The sequence below is a fragment of the Eleutherodactylus coqui genome, chromosome 8 (assembly GCF_035609145.1).
Source record: "Eleutherodactylus coqui strain aEleCoq1 chromosome 8, aEleCoq1.hap1, whole genome shotgun sequence".
Classification (NCBI taxonomy): Eukaryota; Metazoa; Chordata; class Amphibia; order Anura; family Eleutherodactylidae; genus Eleutherodactylus; species Eleutherodactylus coqui.
The window spans coordinates 70,088,217-70,111,267 of NC_089844.1; the positions used below are offsets into that span (position 1 = coordinate 70,088,217).

General features: G+C 44.0%; 1 long non-coding RNA gene across 1 annotated transcript in view; it reads right to left on the reverse strand.

The window, feature by feature from the left end:
• Positions 1-1,089: 1,089 nt before the first annotated feature.
• LOC136577499 (uncharacterized) overlaps positions 1,090-23,051 on the reverse strand; it is a 54,721-nt gene continuing 32,759 nt past the window's right edge. The window contains exons 2-3 of the long non-coding RNA XR_010786500.1: positions 3,606-3,722; positions 1,090-1,152 (exon numbers count right to left, since the gene is read on the reverse strand). This is a non-coding gene — a long non-coding RNA (uncharacterized lncRNA). The remainder of the gene's footprint in view (positions 1,153-3,605; positions 3,723-23,051) is intronic.

A 23,051-nucleotide genomic window follows, 5' to 3' on the forward strand; every position in this document is an offset into this window, starting at 1 on the left:
GGAATAACTTTACTTGAATAAACACTTCAACAATACAATGCAAAAAATAGACAGTGTTCCAAGTGCAGGTAGCATTGTAGATATTTGCAGACAGAGTTGAAGATGAGTACCTCCACACAGCGATCCCAGACTTCAGGACGCCTGTGTGTGACAATTGAAGACGCGTACTTCCACCCAGTGGTTCCAGACTTCAGGACGCTTGGGCGTGAACAATTGAAAGAAAAAGAGTACCTCTGCACTGGGCCTTGTGTAGTAAAGATTTAGGACGGGCTTACGCTCTCTCTCTCTGGGGGCTCACTTACTGATCATGCTGATCCTTGCGTTTGAGAAATCTCTCCTCCTTTTCCATCTTCAACACATAAGGGCTGAAGTTGCTCTCATGTGCCTCTGTACTTTCTCTACTTGGTGAAACTCAAAATGGAAGCAGATGGAAGCCAAGATGGCAGAACCTTTTCCCGCTCTCAAGCTCTCACATTTATACCTTCACTCATACCATGTGACAAGATAGAATTGTTACATTTACAGACAGCCAACTCACACTTTGCAGACATTAACCTCTCTTTTGCTGCAGCTGTGCAATACACATAAAAGAATGACAAGACAGTTCTGCACAGAGCATCTATATAAGACATACATGTCTTACAATTATACAATTATTTATATTATCGTGTTCCATTTATATTAGGTCTGTGTACTGTTAGAGCGGAGTGTTTACTATTTGGTCAGTGCACTGTTTTGTCTCTAGTTCCATGCCCATTTATACCCCTATCTCCTTACATGGTTATGCTTCTTTTTGTGTCTTTTTCATGTGCACCTCTGTGTGTTTGTGGGTCTATACCACCTGGTCCATCCTGGGTGTTGCCTCTCTCCCCTATTCCATCTAGGGTCATTCAGGAAAGCCCAAAGTTCTTGTTGCAGGGTCGCTCTTATCAGGGCAGGTGCTTCAATTGTTAGGCAGGTTTGCTGTTTTAAGATTAGGGATAGGCCTCCTACCTTTCCCTGTCTTTTATCCTAGTGTGTATTTAGTCTCCCTGTCCCCATTTTTCCTCATGTTTTCTGTTCTATCCATTTCAGATGTGACACTGTGTTTACATCCATAGTTACACATGAGTGCGTTTTTTTAGCAATTTCATCAGAATCCTGAGATGAAAACTAGTGACAAAAGAGAAAAACGCTCTGTGAAAAGAGCCTAAGGCATCCATAAACATTGTACGTGTATTTTTTTAAAATTGTTTTACTGCTATATTTACTATACATAAATTTTAGGTTCATAGCTCACAATTTAATCAAATTGAGTAAGCTCATCTACCAAAGACAACAACTACCTTGTTTTTTTTTTTTGCTGTTTCAGATACTTTTTTTTTCTGTTTTCTAGTTTATTGATGTGTTAATGATAACCATAGGGAACCTAAAGAGGATTCAGTTGCATAACTAGGAGAGACAGGACCCCCACAGCAAAGGTCAAAATTACCCCATTGTGGTGCTATGCTATAGTACCCAGGACAGAACACATTTTTTTTGTTTCCTCTCCGCACCCTTTTCATGACCATGGGGCTCATTTCCCACTCACTAGCTTTTGCTGACAATGCAGTTCCTCTGAGGAGGGAAGCCCTAATCAGTTTCCATCACCCAATAGCAAAGAAGACAAATCAAAGACGTAGTTAGCATAGAGGCAGAGCATGAGGCTGCTATCAGGGTTTTGGACAGAGGGTATGTAAGCCCTTGAGAGAATCATATATCAGGGGATGAGAAGTTACAATGATAGTCAAAAGTTTGTAAAGTTTATATATGTGTGATATTTTTTTGCTAAAATCACAGATATTGGTATTTTTTGTTGCGGCAGCCATTTTTTTAACAATAGAAAGTGAATCCATGTTGGTTGTCACATTTGAATTAACTTTTCAGACACTAATCACCATTTCTCATTTATTAGCATGCTGTATCAATACATGTAAGACAGGAATTCCTTGGATCAATGTGATGAAATGATTATACAAATTGCCTATACAAAGCCAGTTTATATCCATTTTTAAACCTTATTGTCATCATTGCACATGTTAGAGGGTAGCACTGCTGCGCTCCCTACTACAATGTTTCAGCGGCATAGCTTCCAGTACATGCTAGTGGTCACCACTAACATCCAGACCCTTCTGATTTTGCTTGAACTACTGTATGAACAACATTGGTTACAGTGTCGCCAGGTATTGTAAAGCGCATCTCCACCATTTTATTTGACTTTCCCGACGTCCACATGGTAGCTTTTGCAATCGCACAACTACCTTAGACATCTTTAGAATGCTTTCACACAGAAGAAAATCACAGTTAGCATTCCACAACGGAATATCCCCAGCAATTCCGCTGGAAATCCAGAGAGGCCAAATCCACAGCATTTAGGGTTGCACTGCAGACGTCCGCAACATAAATGCTGCGATTTACAATCCACAATGTTTTTCAAAAACATTGTATTTATTGCTGCACCATGTAAAGAAGATTTCTGAAATCTCCTCCACATGGCTTATACTGTAAAGGCTGCAGAATTTCCACAGCAAAATCCATAGTGGAAATTTCGCAGCCTTTATGGCCCGTGTGAGGGCTCAATCACACAGGCGCCTGTGTGCGCAAATTTTTAAATGCATAACTGATGCTTTCAAACATTTGCGTGACCTAAGCGGGTGGCACGGCAGAAAAACGCTGCTAGCAGCCCCGCCTGCTGAATGGGCTGCCTCTGATTGGCTGAGCACTGTGACCAATCAGAGGCAGCTCTCAGCTATTGAATGACAGCTGAGAGCTGCCTCTGATTGGTCCCTGCGCTCAGCCAATCAGAGGCAGCACTGACCCATTCAGAAGAGCCGCAAGGACGCAGCTGAGCCCCGGCAGCAGCAGAGAGGGGAATATAGTTTTTTTTTTTGTTTGTTTGTTTTTTTTACACATTTTTAGATTGTTTTTCAGGGAAGGGCCTATATTTGAAGCCCTTCCCAAAAAAATCACTACAGCACTTGCCGACAGCCCATTGCTTTCAATAGAGCCATCTGTATTGCTGGCTCTATTGAATTCAATGGGAGAACATCGAGCTTCTCTGTGACAGCTGTGGCAGAGGATCGCGATCTTCGTTGTATGTTCTCAATGGGGTCAGCGCCGCTGCCGCCAGCCCCATTGGGTGCAAGGTAAAACCCCTGGATGCGGAAGCATCCAGCAGTTTTACATACATAGAACACTGGTGTGCTGCAGTTACATGGGTTCTGTGAACCGATGTCCTATAATTTTTGCCGCAGGTGTTTTTCCGCATGTAAAACTCGCACATGTGACTGCTGCTATTGAAAAGCATTGGTTCTATCTAGTGCAAATTTTTTGACGCGTGGAAAAAACGCACAAAAAAAATGCACGTGTGACTGAGCCCTGAAGGCACCCTTAGACACAAGATAATGTCACATATCGCCACCATAATTCAATTCGGAATTTTAAAAAAACGGCATCGATAACCACTATAGAAGTGTGTACACATTTTTTGGTCCACCCTGTATATATACCAATAGATACTCTTAATATTGCATAGCATTACAGGCTTTAAAGTTGCTGAAATAAAAATCACCTTAGATGACCTTTACCTGGGACTTGGAACAGTAAAACTTTTTATACAATACAGCTGGCACAATGGAAGGAGCTGGCTAGCATGGTTCCAGGCAGGGTGAAGCTCAGTTAGTGATTTGGGTGCCGCATGTTCCCTGCCAAAAAAGATTATCATTATTTGTGTAAAACTCTAGGTGTGGCTTTCTAAAGACAAATCTAGGCTCAGAATACCATTCCATTTCTTTGCAAGGTCAGATTTCACTAATGCCAAAAACGGGAGACTACACCCATCAGTATAAAAAAAGCTTTAATGTTATCCCTCTATTTGCTTTGTTTGCATGGCATGTTTCTTCAGAGAGCTGGAGATCTAGTTGATGAAATATTACGTCTCTAAGACTTGCGGGCTTGTACAAACGCATGCAAACATATCCTGACAGTAATTGTCAATGTGATTTACAATTAGCTATATTTCTTACTTCTGACACAAAGTAGCTATCACAGCGTAGATGGCTCCAAGGTGCGGACATGGGTCCGGGGTGGTGTCACCGCATCAGGACTGGCCACTGGAGGCATCTGCCAGTGCATGATCAGTGTCATTTGGTGCTGGACACTGAAGAATTAACACCTCCCTTCTGTCTATTGACTAATTGGCATGCTGGGCTGTCTGTTATTCCAGCCAGCCTATCAGTAACTTGGTTTAAATATTTATACTGGATCTTCTGTGCGGAGGATGCTGGTTAAGAAATTCTGTTTCCCTTTATTCCTGGTCAAGTTAAGAGGTGGTGTGGAGTTTTTACTTTAGGTCACTGTATTGTACCATCTCTTGTTCAGCGTCAGGTTGTATCCTAATGCCCTTGTGTAGTTTGCTCTTATTCTGTAACTTTTGTCAGGTGTCCTGTGTGTTTACTGAATGTATCCCATTTGGTCCATCTCTGGTGTCTGTCTCCATCTAGGGTTATTACAGGGTGGCCCTGGGTTCCTGTTGTGGGGTTGCCCTTCTCAGGGCAGGTGTTCCGCTTGTTAAGCAGACTGTTTCTTGTCCTCTTGCTTGATGTATGTTCGGTGTAAGGTCTTACCGACGCTGGATTGGTGCCCAGGTGTAGTAGCCAAGCCGGTCTGGAGAGTAGTCGGGAGGAAGCTGAGTCATTAGCAGGTGGTCACGGTTGTAGTAACAGAAAAGCTGGTAACAGTGGGACTTGATTACAGGCTGAGAGCTGAATAAATACACACTGAGGCCTCGGTCAGATGACCGTTTTTTGCATGCGATCTGCTCATATATAGAACCATTGCTTCGCAATGGGATCGGTCAGATGTCCGCTTTTTATGCGGATGTCCGATAAATTATAGGACACTAGAATCGCAGATCGCGCCTATCTGCGTTCTGCGATTCCTTGTGTTCTATATATGCGCTCAATGGGCCCGGCGGCAGCAGCGCTGACCCCATTGAGAACATATACTATAAAGATCGTTCTCCTCTACCACAGCTGTAACAGCTGTGGCAGAGGAGAACGATGTTCGCCCATTGAATTCAATTGAAAGCAATGGGCTGCCGGCGAGCGCAGGATGAATTTTCGGGAAGGGCTTAAACATATAAGCCGTTCCCTGAAAACCATCCAAAAATGTGTAAAAAAAAATAAAAAATTATATTATATTATATATATATATATATACACATACTATATATATATATATATATATATATATATATATATATATATATATATATATATATATATATATATATATATATATATATATATATATATATATATATATATATATATATATACACACACACATATATACACACACACACACATTATATATATATATACATATACATATACATATACATATACACACACACACACACACACCTTGTCCCTGCAGCTGGAGTTCAGCTGCAGCCGGCCGGCAATTCATGAATTTATCAATGGGTGAGTGAGTGCTGCCTCTGATTGGCTCAGCGTAAGGACCAATCAGGGGCAGCTCTTAGCTATTGAATGACAGCTGAGAGCTGCCCCTGATTGGTCCCTGCGCTCAGCCAATCAGAGGCAGCACTCCCTCACCCATTCATGAATGGGTGAGTGAGAGCTGCCTCTGATTGGTGAGGGCTGTGACCAATCAGAGGCAGCCCATTCAGCAGGTGGGGATTTTAAATCCCCGCCTGCTGAATACTACACAGAGCAGTTCAGGAGAACTGCCGGCCGGCCGCGGCAGAACTCCGGCTGCAGGGACAAGGTGAGTATATATATATTTTTTTATTTTTACACATTTTTGGATGGTTTTCAGTGAAGGGCTTATATGTTTAAGCCCTTTCCGAAAATTCATCCTGCGCTCGCCGGCAGCCCATTGCTTTCAATGGAGCTGGCTGTATTGCCGGCTCCATTGAATTTCAATGGGCGGACAGCGCTCCTTTGATTGGGCCCGTTTCGCCGAAAACGCTGCTAGCTGCAGATTTTTCAGCGAATCATCGGCCCCGGTCACGCGATTTGCGGATGCGCATCCGTCATGTGATCCGCAAATCGTGGCAAAAAACGGTCGTCTGACCGAGGCCTGAAGTGGCAGGGCTGGGCTTATAAAGGAAGTGCAATCAGGAACAAAGGCAGGGTCAGCACCAGGAGGCAGGAACTAGGTAACTGGGAAATGTAGATCAAGGCTAGATTTCAGCAATGGAAGTGTTCAAGTCCTGATAGCCTAGCCTATGGTTCTTGTGTTGTCCTCGTTGGCCGTGACAGTAGCAAATAGTGGCATAATATCTAAGGTTATTTTGCAGTGTACTCCCAACATTCACATCCAAGAGAAACCTCCGATGTAAGCTACTGTCTCCCATGAGCACCGGCGAATGCTAAAAGGACTCTTGGCATGGATCAGGTCCATATGGCCCTATGAACACTTTAGCATATGCTCACATAGCTTCCCCAATGTATATGCTGCTTTTACTTTTACACCATGATGACCACAGAAAAAAAGCTATCATGGAGGGGCAAACTATTATACAGTATGACTCACAGTTATGAAGAGTTACCTTAAACAGATCTTGATCACATTGATACCCTCCTGTGCCATTAGGTCACCGTTGTTACCTTCAAGTTGACAGTGATAGATCACTATTCCAAATCTCAAACAGACAAAGATTACCAAGTGCAAATTAAAGGGCTTATGCAGTTCTTTAAAATTGATAATCTATTTTTAGGATAGGCCACCAATATTGGAAAAGTAGGGGTAAAATTCTCAACACCCCCACCAATCAGCAGTTTAAACGAGCTGTGACCATCATGTCCCTTTCATTGTTTAGATTGGTCCATACTGCCATCGCCAGACTTATAGTAATGATTGTCCTTGGTATTGTGGGTTTGTCCCATTCAAGTGGCTGGAACAATGGCAGCCAATGAAATAGGGGTTGGGGAACTGTAGGCCACATCAAAATTCTTTAAGGAGGGCAGAAAAGGGATCAATTTCAGGCTCCTGCTCACTATCATATCTCTATACGCTTCCTTGCCTAACAAATTAACGATCTGTGCTTACAGACGAACCATTGTTACTAAACCACATTTATATAATACGTAATCACCGGCATTGTTATAGATAAAGCCAGAGAGCAAAAGGTTGTTTTCTTTGGCATTGAAAAGCCTCCTCTTTCGTAAGATGCACAAAGGATTATTAGTTAAGACGCAGCTTCCTGTTCCTTCTATATTATAATACTAAGAAGTAGAATAAAGACAAAGTAGACCAAAAAGTATTTAGCCGGTAGTTTTCTAATGCTGGATGGAAAAGGAAGCAATACCCATTATGATCCAAATCAATGGTTTACTATTGTCATTAAATCCCAGTGACTAAAAGCAACTTCTTCCTCTATCTTAGATTACTTAATTTTACCACTGGAATACCATCTTCCTGTTCCCAGAGGCCTGGAATCTTTTTGGAACTGACACTATATTCTACCAACAGTGCAGCATCAACATAGCCAACTTCAGCCCTAGGAAATATGTCCTCTTTGTCTAGGATGGTGTCGAGCTATATCTAGGGAGCTTGCCATGTGGGCATTCTTTGGCATCCTCTAACATTTTGAAGTGTTCAAGGGCATCTAAGAAAGTGGCTTCACTTTTCTGCAAATTAAGGGAATGGTGATGAGACATGGGAGTAAAGGCCCTTTTATGTGGAACAAGCAAAAATGAATGATAATCGTTCAGTGCAAACGCAGCCAATGATCGAGCGACAATTGATACATCGTTTGCTTTTCGTTCATCGCTCATTTTATGCAGGTATACAAATCATCGTTGGCTCGTTCACTAATCATTTTGCTTAAATACCGATCGCACAGTCCTTCTCCTTCACTTATACAGCGTATGGGAACGACTGAATGATGTCTCGCTTGAACGAGCCCACGATGTATCTGCCTGAATAAACAGGCCGCCCGAGCGAACCCTCATATCGTTGGCTTGTTCAAATGAGAAATCGGCAGGTCTAAATGGACCCCAAGTCCAACACGAGCCTAGGTGAGGTAAGAAGGCCTGACAAACGTCTGTTTCAATCATCCATAATTGGTTGTAAGAAAGACTTAAGGCCCATTTACACGCAAATATAATCTTTCAAACGATTGCAGAAAGTGATAACCAAGCCCAAAGGAACAATGGTTTCCTATTGTCTTCAGTGAATGCCAGTAGACACTCAAAAGGAACAGTAGACATTTCTCTTAAACACATCCTAGGTATGGATCGCAGAGGATCCCCGTACTTTAGCTCAATTTACTTTAGTACAGCCCTCAAAAAGCGAACAAAAAAACTGCTTAATCATTTACATGAATTTTTATATTGTTTTCATTATTTTATAGCAATGGCCTAACAGAGATTATACTTTAACTATTATGAATTTATAAAATGGTCTAGTGTAATTATTCTCTTGCTCAATGTTTGTTGATGCGGTGTTCTAACACTACTCAGAGAGAAGTTACATATTTGCAAACATTCAAGGACGACTGATAAGTTAATAGCATGAACTCATTAAACATTGCTGAGTCCATCAGTAAAAACCAAGTTTTGCCAGTTTAATTATTAGTCTGTCTGATAAAAGTGCTCCCAACTGAGGTTTATTCAAGGAGTTTGTAACGTTCGGTATGTATAATTTGTGATGCACAAAACACATCTATTAAACATGGTGATGGGACCTGTGGAGCATGCTTTGCTCTGTAGTAATAACCAAAGCTACATTTACACAAATATGGAAACTAGACCGAACTTTCCATATGAAATTCTGCCATTTTTCCCAGTCATGGAGGATAATTTTTGACCTAGAATTTTGTATGTTTTTCTGTTTATGTTGAAATTGATTTTAACCACTAAGTTACCAGTCTATTTTGTGTCTTAAAGGGGGTGTTCCCATTTCCCTGATTTACTTCCGGAGGCCAGCTACCTCTTGGTTTCCCCTGGTGGGACCTCAACACCTCATTGACAATGTGCACATTACTGCTGCCTTTGTATAAGCTACAGGCATAGTATTGTCACCATAAAAATCTCTGTCAGGAATCGAACTGGGGACCTCCTGCGCTCCAGTCGGTAGCTCTCACTACTGAGCCATCTAGCCTGTGGACAGTTCTCTTGCATGACTCTTGGCCTTGTTTCATGATTCCAGTTATCTAGCCATATTCCCTCCCCCATTCTCCATTCTTCAGTCCTTCCAGTCGCTCAGTACCTCCTTTTTGCCACCTGTTCCAATTTGCCTTCACCTGCTTTTGTCCTGATCAACTCACATGCTGTGGAGATGCAGAGGGTGCAGGCTCTATAGTCTGGACTGTAATCTCTATGCCTTGGACAGAGATAGCAGACACTTAGGGCTCTTTTACATGGGCCACCAAATCATTCAGATTCCAATGAATAGCACGAATATGAACTATTATTGTAGTGTAATAGCATCCACAGACTGAATGACGAACAATATGTTGTTCATTGTTCAGTTTATGCATGCCTAAAAACCGAACAATGAATTGGCCCGTGTAAACAGGCAGTCATCCATCTATGAATGACTGCCTGTTTACGGTGATTGGAGGTGGATGGGACAGCACAATCTCCGTCCCACTCCGCCTTCAGTCATTGATGACCATTCCTGTGTCGAAGCATGAGAACGGTCATCTCTGGGATGACAGGTCGCACCATGTAAAAATACCCTTAAAACTGCACACTGATGACTTGGATAAGCTTTATAAGCAGAGAACATCTACTGGCCGCCATAGAACGGCTTCTGAGCTGCTGAACATGCCCAAGAGCCATATTGAGATGAGTTGCAGAGCAATGGCCGTATGGAGGTCAATCTCCTTGAAAATAAGCTTTACACAGGAAGCAAATTGGTGAGCTGGTCCATTTCATTTCTCAGACAAGATGATTAATCAAATGACCGAGACATTTTTTCATCATTGTGTTTAGAGATGAGCGAGCATACTCGTCCGAGATTGATGCTCGTTCGAGTATTACGGTGCTCGAGATGCTCGTTACGCGAGACGAGCACCACGCGGTGCTCGTCTCGATTAAACGAGCACTGAACATTGAATTCAATGGAGCCGGCAATACAGCCGGCTCCATTGAAAGCAATGGGCTGCCGGCTAGCGCGGGATGAATTTTCGGGAAGGGCTTAAAAATATAAGCTCTTACCTGAAAATCATCCTAAAATGTGTAAAAAGTAAAAAAAAATATATACTCACCTTGTCCCGGCAGAACGATGTTAGCCCATTAAATTCAATGGAGCCGGCAATACAGCCGGCTCCATTGAAAGCAATGGGCTGCTGGCGATCGCACAATGAATTTTCGGGAAGGGCTTAAATATATAAGCCCTTCCCTGCAATTCATCCAGAAATGTGTACAAATAAAAAAAAAATATATATACACACATATATACAATATATACATTATATATATATATACATATATACATATATACATATATACATATATACATATATACATATATACATATATACATATATACATATATACATATATACATATATACATATATACATATATACATATATACATATATACATATATACATATATACATATATACATATATACATATATACATATATACATATATACATATATACATATATACATATATACATATATACATATATACATATATACATATATACATATATACATATATACATATATACATATATACATATATACATATATACATATATACATATATACATATATATATATATATATATATATATATATATACATATACACACACACTCACCTGGTCCCAGCAGACGGAGTTCAGCTGCGGCCAGCTGGCAGTTCTCCTGAACTGCTCTGAACAGCTGTGAGTAGTATTCAGCAGCCGGGGATTTAAAATCCCCGCCTGCTGAATGAGCTGCCTCTGATTGGTCACAGCCTGACCAATCAGAGGCACATCTCACTCATACCCATTCATGAATGGGTGAGTGAATGCTGCCGCTGATTGGCTCAGCGCAGCTCTCAGCTGAAAGACAGCAGTTCAGCACCACAGCGCAGGGGACAGCAGGAGAAGACGCGTCTGTGCCCCGGCAGCTGAAGGGAGGTGAGTATCTATTTTTTTGTTTTTTAAATCACTTTTAATTCATTTCCAGGGAATGGCTTATATGTAAAGCCCTTCCCTGGAAAATAATTTAGGTGTGCCAGCGGACCATTGTCTTCAATGGAGTCGCCAGCAGCAGCAGCGGCTCCATTGAAGAGAATGCCTGCATTTTTATACTTTTTTACACTAAAATCTTTCTTTTTCAGGTAAGGGCTTATATTTTTAAATTCATCCCGCGCTCGCCGGCAGCGCATTGCTTTCAATGGAGCCGGCTGTATTGCCGGCTCCATTGAATTCAATGGGCTAACATCGACTGTGGCAGAGAAGAACAATCTTAATTCTGACATAAAAAAAAAAAAAAAAATTTTTTAATTTTTAATTTTTTTTATTTTTATTTTTTACACATTTTAGGATGATTTTCAGGTAAGGGCTTATATTTTTAAGCCCTTCCCGAAAATTCATCCCGCGCTCGCTGGCAGCCCATTGCTTTCAATGGAGCCGGCTGTATTGCCGGCTCCATTGAATTCAATGGGCTAACATCGTTCTTCTCTGCCACAGCTGTTACAGCTGTGGCAGAGGAGAACGATCGTTATGCTGACAGTGCGGGGGGGGGGGGGTGTGTCTCACTCTTGCCACTATTGTGGCTTAATAGTGAGACCTCGGAGCCTGAAATGCAGCCCTGCATGTTGCTCCTCGAGTCGCCCATTGACTTCAATGGGGTTCATTACTCGAAACGAACTCTCGAGCATCACTGAAAGTTCGACTCGAGTAACGAGCACTCGAGCATTTTGGTGCTCGCTCATCTCTAGTCGTGTTCCAAAAAACATAACATTTTTTTTCATTGGTATACCCATGTGGTGGTTTGTTTTTCATGTATTGAGTTGCATTTTTAATGGCACCACTTTGGGTTACTTAAGAAATGTTTAACTCTTATAATTTTTTTTTTTTGGCGCGGGGGGGGGGGGGGGGGGGGGGTTGGAGATGATGGAAAAAAAACAGAAAAGCCCCCATAGTTTTTATGGTTCTTTTTTGTGATGTTCACTGTATGGTATAACCGACACATTGACGGCTGCCTGTTTAATGTGAATGGAGGCGGGTGGAGCGGCAGATCCCCGACCCATTCCGTCTTCATTCACAGGAGCGATCATCACAGGAATGACCTGTCAAGCAGGTCATCCTGTGTAAAAACGCCTTTATTGATACAGAGACACAAGGGCAGGTACAAATACCAATTCCCAGCAGCTTGCAGAAAGGCAAAATGCCATATAGAGGTACGAGATACTGATGAACTACCCACTCACACCCACCATGCATGGGCGGGACTGCTTACTTTTATACCTGCACATAGATGAGGCTTGTATAGTGTGTCAGTCACACAGATACACATAGTGCACCATCCATGCTTACAGCCTATTAGCCATAGTATTAGATCGGGTGGGCTGTCCTGCATATTCTAAGTATACCCCACACCCAGAGGCGTAACTTGCAGCTCCCAGGCCCCGATGCAAAACTTGTAACAGGGCCCCCAACTATAATGCTTTATTCATAGTACTGGGCTCCCTATATGGAGAAGAGAGGCTTTATGGGCCCCCTAAGGCTCCTGGGCCCGGGTGCAACCGCATCCCCTGCATCCTCTATAGTTACACCCCTGCACACACTACACTGACACCCCTGGACTCTTCCAGTGATTTGTTTGTAAGGTAAGTGTAGGGACTTGTAAGACGTGGGGACCCCTGACTCGGGTTGTAAGGTTGCAAATTTTGGCCAAAATATCAACTAATACCTCAATAATTTGCAGAAGCATTTTAGCCCTCAGATGCTGGAGAGTCGGGAGTGTCAGCGCTTTGTGTCATACACTTAGACTGTGCAGAACTGCCCTCCCGATCTAACTGTAAGGGCATCACTATTAGGCTGTAAGCCTGCATGGTGCACCACACGTATCTGACTGTCACCCCATACAAGCCTTATCTATGTGCAAGTATGATACTAAGCAACCCCCAATGTATGGGAAGTGTGTGGGTGGCTGTTCATGGATATTTTACATCTGTGCTACCTCAACTATATGGCATTTGGGATTTTTTTGTATGCTGCAGGGAACTGGTGACTGTACCTGTTTTCACAATAAAAACACGAAAAAAAAAACAAAAAACAAAAACAAACAAAAAAAAAAACAATATTTGCATCACCGCATTCCAACATTTTAATTTTTCTCTCCAACTACATGAGATTATGTTTTTTTGTAGGATAATTTGTAGTTTGAATTGCTACTATTTTGTGGTACATGCGACTTTTTGTTCACTTGTTTGAGAAGGAGATGAACAAACAACGTTGTTTTCTTGTTTTTTTTTTTTTTTTTTTACTACAACATTCACTGTGTGGTATAAATTACAAGTTAGTTTTTCTTACACAATTTTTTTTGGCCCTCAAGGGGACCTGAAGAAGCAAGCATTCCATTACTGACATACTGCACTACTTATGTAGTGCAGTGCATGATGCCTATGATAGATCTCCTATTAGATAGAGGCTGCCCGTGAGCCACCACCAAACACCTTCAATAGTAACCATAACAATCCATTTACGTTTACCCTCCACCAGTCTAACACCGGGCTCACACGGCCGTATGCGTTAAATGCTGTGTGAGTCATGCAGCATTTTACCACTGCGGAGCTGCAGTGACCCGGCCCATCACTGGCAGTGATACTGTACTGTGTAGGACAGCCTCTCTCACACACGCTCCGTATTCCTGTTTTTTTTCTCTTTTTGTTCAAATTTATAGCGGTGCGTATATACGCTGCCCATACACAATGTAACTGCGTATAGGCGGCTTTGATTACACGGCCGTAGAGAACAATGGTCTCTCTCACATGCGTAATAGGCGGCGAAATAGAATATTCTGCATTTTTTTGTTGCACTTGCGTATTACGCAATTCCTATCGCAAATGTGAGCGGAGCTGAGTAAGCCATTGTATTTGATTGCCTGCGAATTTCCGCATATCACACGTGTAATATGCTGTAATCTTACTCTCGTGTGAGCCCAACCTAAGGAAGAAGTTTTTTTTTACTCTTGAAGCATGTAATTACTGGACAAAGTAAAGATACGTGAAGTTTCACTTCTTGGCTTGTAGTCACATTCTTTTCTGTTCATAAGGCTCTCTCTTAGTTGTGTGAGTGGCTTTTTGTTGCCCTTCACCCAGACCCAGATACAAATGAACTGAGACATTAACAATAAAGCAGACATTGTCTTTGACATTACCAATAGCTTCAGCTAGCAAATCACAGAGCTTCATTCACTTTTGATTTCCTGCCAAGCAGAGTGAATGACATTTGCATTGAATGGTTTGGCTGACTTCCCCGTTGAAGTGATTCTTGACTGAAGAGGGAGACACCCTGCTAGAGGAGATTTGTTACTGGAGGGAGAAATGCCCTGCCAGTGGGTTGTCTTGCCAGAGAAGGGCAGATAGGTTAAAAAGAGTCACGTCAACTACTGGAAAAAGAAGTTAAAGATGCCCATGCAGCAAACTTTACAGAGGTGAGTTGTTGCTGCGGCACATAAGTTATCTGATTTAATAGTTGTCTATTGAATAAGATTGTTATCATGTCATATATACGCTGCTACACTGTTGTGGCAATTCACATTGGGTAAATGTGCACTAGAAGACTAGGACATTGCTTATCAGGGCATTCTATGGCAGCATTATGTGGACACTGTATGACGGTTATACTTCAGCACTGTTTGACGATAATATAGGCGTACTGTTTATCAGTATTACATTATAAGGTAGGCACTACATGACAGTATTATGTGAGCTCTGTACTTGATATATTTATTTAACGTCTCATTATTGATCAAATCAAGCTTTCATTTGGTGTTAGTTACAATCTATGACCAAGTGGTGTGGGATTCGAATAATATACTGTTGCGGGGCACAAGCTGTAATTGGGAAATGGAGCAAGGGTGACATAATGACATCGGCCCTGGCCCACGTGACCAAGTCTTCAGTGCATGCACCCTGTCATTCGGCGCTGGGCCTTCTTTCTGTTAGGTCCCTGAGGTGTCATCTGTTGGAAATCCCTCAGTGGGCTCAGTGTATGATGACGTCTATTATTTCCAAGCCCGCCCCTGCTTGGGCGCCAGTTATTGTCCTGCCTGAGGTGTTTGGTGAGGCAGCAGACTTCTGTCAGCTATGTACCTGAGGTTATTTTTTATTTTTATTTTTTTCAAATAAGTGTTTATTTGGGCGGAAAAGCATGTAACAATAATCAAGCCAGAGAAGCATCACATACATTAGTACAATCAATACGTATACATACTTATTGATGCGCCCATTCTCCCACTCCACTCCACTCCCTCTCCTCCGTGGAGTTCGTTACTGGCCTGCCTCCGCCCAACCTTTTTCTTTTAACTAACAGAAGTCGATCCCACCTCAGGGTAGGGGTCCGCGAGGTGGAACAGAAAGAGACAAAGAGACAAACGAAAAAGAGTTTAACGAGGGTGAGGCTCCTAGGAGCCCATAAGGGGATTGGGGGGGAGGGGGATGGGGTGTGGGTGGTCCGGGTAGTGGGTTATGCTCGCCTGTTGGGTACCAATTTGCGCAAGCCTTATGATCTGGTTAGGCAACTCCACGAGTGGGTGGGTTCCGGTATCATCATAACTGAGATCCCCTGCGTCAGAGGGAGAGCGACATGGCCCGTTCAGCTCGCGGGAGGCTGTCAGGGTACTGGGTGCTTACGACGCATTTGTTGTCCTGGAAATCCAGTCCCCCAGGCCTGGGGACAACCTAAAGTCTAACCATGGCCTCCATGTTGCATAAAACTTCTCCACCGTAGCATCCTCCTCTGCCCTCATCTCCTCGAATCTGGCCAGCGTATTCACTGCCTCGACCCAGTGGGTCTTAGTGGGGCTCGTGGTGTCCCGCCAGAGCCTTGGAATTATCTGCCTCACCGCCAGTATGAAAAATCTCAATAAACCCTTTCTTACCTGGGCGATAGGTCCCTGGAACATGGACAGTAGGGCCAGCTCAGGCGAGAACACCACGCCTGCCCCAGATAGGTTATTGTATAACTCCTCCACTTCCTTCCATAGTGCCGCCACCGGGGGGCATGCCCACCAAATATGCACCATGTTTCCCTGTCCGCTCAGACATCTCCAACAGTGGGGGGAGGTCTGGGGAAACATTTTGTGTATTCTGTCCGGCGTGGTATACCAGTGAGACAGGACCTTATAATTTAGCTCGTGCAACCTGGAATGCACCGTTGCCTTGTGCGTTAGAATGAAGGACCTCTGCCATTGTTCTGCAGAGAAGCTTTTCCCCAGTTCGCCCTCCCACGTTCCTGTAAACGTCGGGGGTTCGTCCCCCATCTCACGTTCCAGAATTAACCTGTATAGTAATGAGATAAGATGCTCAGTAGATTCAGGTGACATGCATAGTACCTCGAAGGGTGTGAGGGCTTTAGATAGGTTCAAGCCGGGTGTCAGGGAGTCCAGCGATCCCCTCAGTTGTAAGTATACCATCCAAGCTCCCGGCGGAATCCTGGACTCCGCGAAGAACTCTGCCAACGGCTTTATCCCCCTTTGGCTTGTCACATCTACCTGAGGTTATTTAATGTGCGTGAGGCGTATTCATTTCTATCAAATACTGTTACATTGTTCTTTCCATCTGCATTAAACATATTCCCAATTCTCCATCTAGGGACAGACAAGGTCCCTTAGGTCCCTGATGTGGGAGCCCCTGCTTCTAGGCAGGATCTGTGACACCAAAGTTGGTTAGGGATAGCATTCTTATCCCTGTACTTCTGTTACTATTATTTACCTTATTTTGTGTTTTGGTGATATAATAGTTGCCTATATTGGTCCATTGTGAACATTGATTAAAGTCTGATGTGTTAGGGACATCCATGAGGAGCGCCATTCTTGTGCCCTACATAAACATAACATACCCTGCATACAAGCTTTTTTAATAGGCCAATCATTCATAGCAGTTATCTTATACTTACGCTTATTACCCACATTGCTCCCTTTGCCAGATATTAACAGAAATACTGGAGAGAAGCTGAGGATGGTGTAAGGGAGAGCAGCCATAAGGTATTGGAGGTTATAAATTGCCTATAGACTTTAGATAACCGTGACAGCTATCTCTCCCAATCCCTCTATATACGTACATCTTCAGCTTGACTAAGTGTGCATGTGTTTTCTATAGGGAGAGGGGTGTAAGGCACTACCAGACTCCTCTGGCAGCAGCTTATCTCCCTGGGAAAAAAGTAAAAATCAGGCATTTTAAATTCCAATTGCTTGATCCTTCTTTCACCCAACATCTTCCGTCGGCGGAAAGTCATGATACCGCTACATATATTGGATGGATGGCCGTTCTTGCTGAAATAGAATTTTAAAAAAAGATGGAGCAAACCTAGCGAAAAATAGAATAATGAGGACTGTGTCCTCCTTTTGGAGGGTAATGGGCTGCAGATAGATAGACTAGATAGATAGACAGACGGACGGACAGCATGTGCAGTCGACCCCAAGTATCGTCATACCTGCTGGGTAGATGTTTAGACAATAAATACCAGAAATGTAAAAAATTTGGGTATAAGGCACAACCTAAAGATATCCGTAATGACATGAGGTAGATTTTGCCAAACTTCTGTTTATTTATAAAACCAGCAGATATATACGTTTTGCTGTCAGCAGACTGCTTCCTCAGTACTTGCTGGGGACAGGTGTCTGGATACTGATGGATATCTTTAGGCTGGGTTCACACAGAGCGGATTTGCCGCGGAAATTCCGTGCAGAATTTCGCCGCGGCAAATCCGCATGTGGCCACTAATCCCGGGATTAGCTAGCCATGTGCAGAAGCCGCCACTGCGGCACAGATTTGCCGACCGCAGCATGTCCATTTTTTTTCCCGCTGCGGCCGTGCACTCCTCTATGGGAGCGCCGGCCGCAGCAGAAGAGCGAGTCGCTGGGCGGCTTCAAAGCCGCCGCAGGTTTTGCAGCAGCGGTTCTCCCGGCGAAAATCTCGCGGTTTTTCTCTGCGGCCAAACCGCGAGATTTCCGCCGAGAATCCGCCCTATGAGAACCCAGCCGTAGAGATGGTTGTTACGCCTTATATCCAATTTTTTAACCTTGCTGATATTTATTGATCCCAAGGAAATAGGCAGGTTCGGCTGGCATTAATCTAATATGTATGGCCAACTTTAGTGCTTGCTGTCCCCTGATATGTGAATTGCTCCCACCTGTAAAGAAGCAATAGTTATGTATTATTGAATTGCTCTGAATGCAGTGAACCTTTGCTTTAATGACATTCTTTTATTCTTCTGGAAAGCTATCAATGTATTATTGGCCTCCAGAAATCTTGTATTAATGCCAACATTACTGTATTAAAAAATAATCCTGTCCTGTGGCTAAGGACTGGCACTGCATCGAAACCATCAATTAGAGTAACGAGATTGCTATTTGGCCTGGAAATTGTTTAGAGCGCTGCAGATTTATTTGGTTGAGGGGCCTCTTAAGAATTGGTAGGATGCACCACAATCCATAAAACTTTCTCTACATATTTTGCAATCCCTCCTTGAGTAAGGATACTTTTGCCAATGTAAACACATCATATAAACAGAACAATACTATTATACCACGCCATCTGCTTTATGTCGTCCCAGAGGTTAATAACTTTAGTATTCAACAGTTAAGAAATAGACACTGGACGTCAATAACTTTTGAAGACAGTTGTCTCTTGGGGATAAGTTGATGCTTTTTTATTTTGAAAGGCCAAGATCATGTTTCTATCACTATACAACATAAAAAGGCAAAGTGAATCATAATAAAAGTACACGCAAAATGCAGCCGGTTGCAAGCACTCTCCAAAAAACGGAAGGACTCCCAAAGCTAGCCATATACCTTAAATACCGTACAAATGTTCGTTTCGCCAACAGCGATTTCTCCTGATCCCTTATACCAGTAATGGCGAACCTTTTAGATACCGAGTGCCCAAACTGCAACTCAAAACCCATTTATTTATTGTAAAGTGCCAACCTGTCAGGGGGCGGGGCTTATCACGACGTATGATTTTTACCTCCGTCGTTCTTAAAAGGACAAGGCTGTTTCAAAATACACAGCGTGCAGATTTCGACTTCTTTTGGATGCGGAAACACTGTGGAATTTGCCACGGAAATTTCTGCGGAGAACATTCTGCAGCATTTCCACCTCGTGTAAACATATCCCAGCAGTGATACTGACCCCCCCAGTGCGGCCCCAGCAGTAAGGGTGACCCCCCCAGAGCAGTCGCAGTGCTAATAGTGACCCCCCCCCCAGAGCAGTCGCAGTGCTAATAGTGACCCCCCCCAGAGCAGCTTTAGTAGTTATAGTGACCCTGCACAGCGACCCCAGCGGTAATAGTGACACCGCACCATGGCCTCAGTCGTAATAGTGACATCCCACAGTGGCCCCCCAGTAGTAATAGTGACACAACACAGTGATCTCAGTGGTAATAGTGAAATCCTACAGTGGCCCCAGTAGTAATAGTGACATCCCACAGCGGCCCCAGCAGTAATAGTGGCACCCCACAGTGGCCCCCAGTAGTAATAGTGACACTTCACAGCGTTCCCAGTAGTAATAGTGACATCCCAAAGTGGCCCCCAGTAGTAATAGCGAAATCCCACAGTGGCCCCCAGTAGTAATAGCACCCCTTCCCCTCTGAGACCCCAATCCCCCCCCCCCCTCCTCTGCTTGGCGCTGTTGCTGCCACAGATCCCAGGAGCACACTGTACCGTGCTATTGGACACCTCCTCCCCTCCCCTGCTCTCGTGGAACCAAGTAGTAGACGTCAGAGGAGGGAGGAGGAGGATCCCTGCTGCACACTGACATCACAGTGTGCGCCGGGATCAGCACCTCTAGCAGCGCTGCTGAGTGAATACCAGCAGGGAAGCTGCGGCACCCCTGTCGGTATTTACTAATGTGGTGAGCAGCCGATGGCAGCGAGTGCCAGCTGGGAAGGCTCTGAGTGCAGCCTCTGGCACTCGGGCCATAGGTTCGCCACCACTGCCCTATACAAATGGGCACTCTGTTGGGTCGAGTGTTCATGCTTTCTCTATGAGGCAAAGGGAATAAGTTGCAGCCAGACTGTGCGGGCAACAGTTTAGCTCCCTTGAGAATAAAGGATTAGGAATGTTGAAGTCCAACATGCCTAATCCTTCTTTTTCCTAAAGTCTTGAGACACCCATACACATCAGATAGTTATTTGGTCCCACCAAAATAGTGTGGTTCAACTGATGTTCTTCTAGCACGTAAGGTCTCTTTAAAGAGAACCTGTTATGTACTTTATGCTGCCCTCAGTGGGCAGCATAAAGTAGTGACAGACATACTGATTCCAGTGGTCTGTCTACTATGGGGTAATGTGCAGTGGTTTTTAAGATCTTACAGCTTGTTGCTGCGGCACCTGGGATGTGTCATATTTATTCATGGGAAGTTATTAGCTCCACCTACTCGCTGTAATTTACAGTTTTCTAGTTATTACACTGCATACTGAGAAAATTCTCAATCATGGCGGGTGGGTCAGGCTAGCAGTACCTCATCAATAAGTGTGACATATCTCCCCAATAGTTGCAGAAACGAGCTGTAAGTTCTTAAACACCACTGCATATTACTCTATAAGTGAAAGACCACTGGAATCAGCATGTTTGCCACTAGTTTATACTGCACTTCGTGATGGCAGCATGCAGAACATGGCAGGTTCCCTTTAAGCCAGAAGACACTGATAAGAATGGGAGACTAATTTTTAACTTCCATTTGCCAAAGGCTCTCCATATACCGGTCTATGCAAAAGATTCCAGTAAAACCTAGAGTATATTGCCCTACAGCTTGGCTCACTGGGTTGCAGGGCGACGAGGTACCCAGGGGCAGACATAATAGAAGAGTGTACGTACAATATGCTTTACCGCTCCATGTAGAAATCATATGCACATGTGTCACCTTCCGGATTCACCTTCTTTTCTCCACACTTAAAAAATGCCTCAGAACCGCATCAAACCATGATAGAAACTGGAACAATGTTTAGCATCAGAATCGCATCTTATATGAAATCTAGAGGTACCAAACATGGTGCTGAAACACCATCTGAATAAAACTCAAAATCGTGTAGAACGGGGTGTCAAACTCATTTCCACCAAGAGGCACATCAGCATTATGGTTACCTTCAAAAGGGGGGTTTGTAATTGTGGAGGTTTATTCCGACGTCTGTATATCAGCCGTGTTTTGAAATGGGAGGGGGCGGGACGGGGGCAGAACTTAGCTCTGCCTGCGTCCCCCCCATTGCAAATAGTGGTGAGGGGCAGGAGCTCAATGCACTGCTCCTGTCCCGCCTCCTCTCCCATTGCAGAGAGGGACAGCGCATATCAGCCGGGCATGAAAACCCGTCCGATGTACGGATGTCGGAGTAAGCCCTAAGGATGTATTAAAAATGGGGGGGGGGGAGAACAAAGAGACCAGAGCAAGGTTCTAGTCCAGAAAAATTGGGGCACAAGTCCCCCAATAGACATTTGACTCTAAACTGACAGATAGTAAGAGAAAATGAAAAATTATGGAAGTTAGCAGAACTAACTGAAAAGTTTCCAAAAAACTCTGTTACCATGCAGCGCAGCGCGGGGTCCCACGGTCAGCGCGCGCCGCTCCGGCTTCGGCGTCCCGGAGCTGTGACGTCAGGGCTCTCCCGGCGACGTGGGGCGGCTGGTGTGCGGCGGCGTGGGAGGGCCTGCCCGTAGGACGCCGCCCGCACCGCTTCCTCTCTCTTGTATTGTGAGTGGGGGAGCTGGCTCCTCCCACTCCACCCATGGGCGGAGTTTTGCAATTATAAGGCTGGCAGTGACCTGAGCTCACTGCCAGTTATTGGTTCTGTCTGCTACTAGTTAGTCTGTCTGCAGCTAGTCTCAGCCAGCTCCTAGTTTGTTAAGTCAGCTTCCTCCAGCTTACCTGTAGCTCAGTCTTTGTCTGTAGGTCATTCCATCTGCCTTTCCTGTCGGCACTCTGTCCCCCGTCAGTTAGTTCTATCTAGGTAGTTGCCAGGTCCCTAGCTAGCGTAGGGACCGCCGCCCAGTTGTCCGCCTGGGGTTAGCCAGGTCGAGGCAAGTAGGCAGGGACAGTGGGGTGCGGTAAGTTCAGGCCACCCCATCTGGCGCTCGGGGGTCAGAGTGCCATAACAAACTCCTTACAGCAGAGCCCCTACTTACTGAGTTGAACAGTAACATAAGGGTACATGCACGTGGACGATATGTCTGTAGGATTTTCGGTCAAAAAAATCTGACAGAAATAGCACCTGTTCATCTGAAAAGATGAATGCACATGGGCTTTTTTTTTTGTTTTACTCGTACGAATAGTCGGACAAGATTAGTACATATCAATGTGCGGAACTCAGCAGATTGGAAAGCACTTGGGCACAAGAGGATCTCAGGTGCAACTTTTACATCACCCATGTGTATGTACCCCGATACAATGTTTTCTCTGATCCATGTAGCAAGCTCACTGGATATGAACAGGCAGGCTGGAATAGACTTTCCTCTGATAGTAGTGAGGATCAGCTGTGATGTACGAGCTGCTTCATGGTCTGTACTGCAAGATAGGCTCAACGGGAGAAGCAGTCAAGTGCGTGCATACCAAAAGCTCTAGGGGCTGCAGTAACAGCCATAGCACTGGCATAGGACATAGATGATGGGCACGATGCTGGTACCCAACAGTAGGCCACAAATAAGTCCACAGTCTGCCAGAGGGTCTTCCCAGCACAGCTCAGGACCAAACATCTAGAAGAGGCTCTTCTGCATCCAAACCTTGCAGGCCACATAAAATGCTACATCACAAAAGGGGAAATATAAAAAAATTAAAAAGCAATCACAGAAAACGACAATTATTTACTAAGTAAGGAGTGCATATAGATGCATCCT